This window comes from Gossypium arboreum, chromosome 11 (assembly GCF_025698485.1).
Source record: "Gossypium arboreum isolate Shixiya-1 chromosome 11, ASM2569848v2, whole genome shotgun sequence".
NCBI lineage: Eukaryota > Viridiplantae > Streptophyta > Magnoliopsida > Malvales > Malvaceae > Gossypium > Gossypium arboreum.
In genome coordinates, this window is record NC_069080.1 from 16610472 (window position 1) to 16615567 (window position 5096).

At 33.6% G+C, this 5096-nt stretch overlaps 1 non-coding gene across 1 annotated transcript; it reads left to right on the forward strand.

The window, feature by feature from the left end:
* The first annotated feature begins 848 nt into the window (after positions 1 to 848).
* On the forward strand, positions 849 to 955 carry LOC128284639 (small nucleolar RNA R71). Its single transcript, XR_008275061.1, has one exon. It is a non-coding gene; the product is annotated as a small nucleolar RNA R71 (small nucleolar RNA).
* Positions 956 to 5096: the final 4141 nt, after the last annotated feature.

Genomic DNA, 5096 nt, shown 5'->3' on the forward strand with positions numbered 1-5096 from the left:
TTATAGGTTTTTGTTTATTCTGGCTTACCTCGACCTTACCGTTACTTACCGCACTTTCTTGCCTCAGTTCTGATTCAAATTCAACTAACCCTTCTTCATCTTGAACAGTAATTGCATGAAGCTACTCTCTTGGGTTAGTTTCGATATTGCAAGGCAAACTACCTTGTAGTCGTTTTGAGATTAACTTAACAAGTTTGCCTATTTGGTTCTCGAGCCCTTAAATCGACACTTGTTGATTTTTAAACGCTGTTTCGATGTTTTGAAAATGAGTTTCTGACATCGAGATAAACTTCGTTAACATTTCCTTAAGGTTCAGCTTCTTCTCTTGTAGGTAAGGTTGTTGTTGGAACCCTGGTGGGGGTTGTGCCTTTTGATTTCGTTAACCACCCCAAGAGAAATTTGGATGGTTCCTCCAACCTGCATTATAGGTGTTACTGTAAGGATTATTTTGAGGCTTTGAATTATTATCGATATAATTGATTTGCTCGTTCTCTGTACTGAAACTGTAGGGTAAATATTCTAGATTGTGCATTCCTCCTCCATTCATATCGCACTGCATCACCGGATGTACCTGCGTAGAAACACATAAACCATCAATTTTCTTATTTAAAAATTCTACCTGATTCGATAACATGGTGATCGCATCTAAGTTAAAAACACTAGCTGCTTTCATCTGCTTCGTCGTCATGACTTGCCACTGATAATTATTCATTGTCATCTCTTCTATAAATTCATAAGCCACTTCGGGTGTTTTATTGTTAAGTGTACCACTGGCTATTGCATCGATCAATTGCCTAGTCAAAGGATTCAAACCGTTGTAGAAGGTTTGAACCTATAGCCATAGAGGTAACTCATGGTGGGGGCACCTTCTCAATAAGTCCTTATACCTCTCCCATGCATCATATAAGGTTTCTATGTCAATTTGAACGAATGAAGAGATATCATTCCTCAACTTGGCTGTCTTAGCCTGTGGGAAATAATTCAGTGGGAATTTCTAATTCATTTCATCCCAGGTAGTGATAGAACCTCGTGGTAAAGAATTCAACCATTGTTTAGCTTTGTTCCTTAATGAGAAAGGGAATAACTGTAGGCGAATGGCGTCGTCAGAAATGCCATTTATCTTGAAAGTATTACAGACTTCCAGAAAATTAGCCAAATGAGTATTTGGATCTTCGTCTTGCAAACCATCGAACTGAACAAATTGTTGTACCATCTGAATAGTGTTCGGCTTCAGTTCGAAATTATTCGCAGCAATGGTAGGTCTCACAATACTCGATTCAGCCCCAGCTAGAGTGGGCTTGGCATAATCATACATAGTACGAGGAACAGGATCTGGATTTGCAGCAACTGCAGGAGGTAGCTGATTATTCTGATTAGCACCTATCTCCTCAGTAATAATAATAATGTCCTCTTGCTCATTTACTGTACTCTGTCAACTTTGCCTTGCTTCTCTATGATTTCTGCAAGCTGTACTTTCAACCTCACTGTCAAATAATAATGGTCCCGACTAGTTTCTTTTAGTCATAAACTAAAGGAGCCTGTCAGAAGAAAATAAAAGAAAAATTAGAAAACAAAAATTAAACTAAAAATAAAAATATAATAAAAATAAAAATGGCTAAATTAATAAAAATCGAGTGGCAACGGCGCCAAAAACTTGATGGTCACTAAACTAACTATAATTACGACAAAGGCAAGAGCATCTATCGAACAATAGTATAACTATGGTGAGTAGGGAATATCGTATCCACGAGGACTAAAAGTACTAGTAATTACCGTTTTTCTATTATTTAGCCAATAAATTGAAGTGATTGTTTTTAATCTAAATTTACTAATCTAATTTAACTACAAATTGTTTTTAATCTAAATTTACTAATCTAATTTAACTACAAACACAACAGAGAATGAAATGAGAAAATAATCGAAGACAACCAATGAGAAAGACAATACTCGGGAAAGAATCCACCTAGACTTCACCTATTATTTTGAATCTAAATTAAACAATTTATTCACTTATGTCTTGATCTATAAAAATCCCTAAATTATGTTAAATCTCTTTCGAGAGTAAGAACAATTGACTCTAGGTTGATTGATTGAAATCTCTTTCTAATTAAAACCCTTATTGTCGCATTAACTAGAACAACTGACTCTAGGTTGATTGATTGAAATCTCTTTCTAATTAAAACCCTTATTGTCGCATTAACTCGATCTATGAATTCCTTTATTAGATTTGACTCTAATCCGATAGATTTATGTCGTATTATTTCTAGGATTGCATGCAACTCCACTTAATTATGCTAGATCTATTCTTAAACAGGGACTTTTGCTTCACTAAAATAAACAAATTAAACTTGAATTAATATATCCTAAATATTAAAACAAGAAATAAGCTTACATAATTGAGAACAAGAATCAAGTATTTATCGCGTAACTTAGAAATCAATTAATAAGATTCATCATAGGTTTCATCTTCCCTAAGTATTGTAATACCCCGAAAATTTTTACAGGAAGATATTATCCTTGATATAGTAAAATAAGCAAATAAAGTGACAAAAAGGGAAATTTTAAGTTATGTCAATATTGGGAAGTATATTATGATATATTAATTCAAGAAATGACTAAATTGTAAAAGTGAGAAAAGTTTTGTTGCACAAGAGTAAATACTAAAAAAATGAGGGGTTAAAGTGTAAATATAAAAAAGTTGAAGGACCAATAGTGTAAATATTTTAAGGGTGGAATGATCTAGAAACTAAGGAAAAAGGATGAATTAAGACCAAATTAAATAGGTGAAGAACTATGAGGGACTAAATTGTAATTTTACCAAATTAAATGATGACTCAAGGATGGAATTTTAAAAGATAATAAAGGGAAAAATGGTCAATTGGAAGAGAGAGAAATCTGAAAAGTAATGATGATATTGATGATATTTTATAATTATTTAATTAGATAAATATTATTTTAATGAGATATTTTATTATTTTTTTATTATTATTTTATTATTAATTATTTAGTATAAAAGGAAGGAAAGATGAAGAATTTTCATCATCTTTCCCATGCACTAACGTGAGAGGAAGAGAGAAGGAAAGAAAGTTTTGCTTTCTTTACAATTTGGTCCTTCTACCAAAAATTCACCATTTTCACCCAAAAATCAAAGGAATTTCCATAGCTACCAGGAGAGAAAAATGTTAAGGAGACTATGGGAAGTTAGAATATCAAGTTGGATTCAAGAAATGGAAGCTGAAGGAGAGAGAAAATGAAGATGAAGATTGAAATTAATAGAATAAGGTAAGAACATCATGATTTCAATATATTTTTAAGTTTGATATTATTGAAAAAGCATGGGATTGATGTTAATGTAGAGTTTCCTTACATATGGTCCTATGTTCCTGATATGTTAACGAAGAGAAAATAAGAGAAAGTGATGAGAAATAGTGTAAAAAAAAAGAAAACAAGGATGTTATAAACATGTTCATTAATATATTGTACTAAAACAGTTTTTGGACAATAGCAGTGGTCTAAATTTGAAAAATCACCAAAAATTTTCCTTAGAATTGGTGAATTCGATTCTCCTAATGCTTTAATTTCATGTTTTATACTTAGGTGAGCATAGGAGAGCGAAAGGAACAAGAAACGGGCCAAAAACGGAGAAAATGGGCCAACATACGAAATCAACACGGCCTGGACTTCCTCACACGGGCAGACCACAAGGCCGTGTAAATTTGGCAGAATCGAAGCACGACTCACACAGGTAGAACACACGCCCGTGCCATTCTAACAGATTTGAGCATGGTCTGAAATAGTCGCACACGGGCGTGTCACACGGGAGTGTCCCTGCCGAGCCCAAGTTGAGTCCAATTCAGAAAAGGCTAATTTTGAGGACTTTTAGGCATTCTAAAGCCTATAAATACACCCTAAAGGAAGAGGAAAGGAAGGCGGAGAGAAAGAGGCAGGGAACTGCTCAAGGGAAGCCGATTGATCCATCTCAGAAGCTGAATTCACCATCAAGACTGAAGATCTCCCCTCAATTTCCCTTCAAGAGTTTTGGGTTTTCTTTATGTTTTGTATTCATTATTCTTCTGAAATGTTTTCCTTTTTAGTTATGAACTAAATCCCCTAAATACCTAAGGGGAATAAAACCTAAGATGAATCTTGTTATTATTTTCTGAATTGTATGATAAATATTTAACTTGTTCTTAATTATGTGTTCTTAATTCTTGTTTTGATATCCCAAGATACTGATTCAAGATAAGCTCTTATTCAGAGGAGGAATAGACCCTGTCTAAGAGTACATTTGTCATAATTAAGCGGAGTTGATTGCGCGCCTAGAGATAGGGTGACAAAATTTTGCCAGATTAGGGTGAAACCTAATAAGGGGATTCATAGATTGAGTTAATGCAACCCTAGGGTGTTAATTAGAGAAAATTCTCAATTATTCAATCTAGGGATTAGACGTTATTAGTCTTGAATAGGGATAATAACATAACTTAGGGATCTCTACGGAACAAGTTAAATGAATAAATTGTCCGATTCGGTGTCAGAATAACAAGTGAAGTCTAGGTGGATTCTTCCTTAAGTATTGTCTTAATTCAATCGTTTTTCCAAAAGTAATTCCCCAATTCTATTTTTTGTGAATTCTTAGTTTAGATAATTAGTTAGTTAAAACAAAACCCCCTTATTCCTAGGCTAAATAATAAAAAGACAGTCATTACTAGTACTTTTAGTTCCTTTGGGTTCGACAATCCGGTCCTGCTAAAACTATACTACTATTCGATAGGTACACTTTCCTATATTATTATAATAGTTAGTTTCAAGAACGATTAATTATAAATATATAAAACTTACTTTTCATGAAAATCGCGATCAATAAAGAAGATTTAGAGTTAGTTGCTCTTATCTTATTCAACCTTTAGAGATACAATTTTGTATAGCTGCGAATCTCTTACAGTTGATGAAGTTTATGCTTCTTTAACATCGTATGACAAGGTGAAACATCTTGTGTCTAGATCTGACTCCTAGGGAGAGGGTTTCATTGTTCATGGGAGACAAGAATGAAGTACTGATAATAATCGTGGGAAGATACAAGAATGAAATCTTCGCAA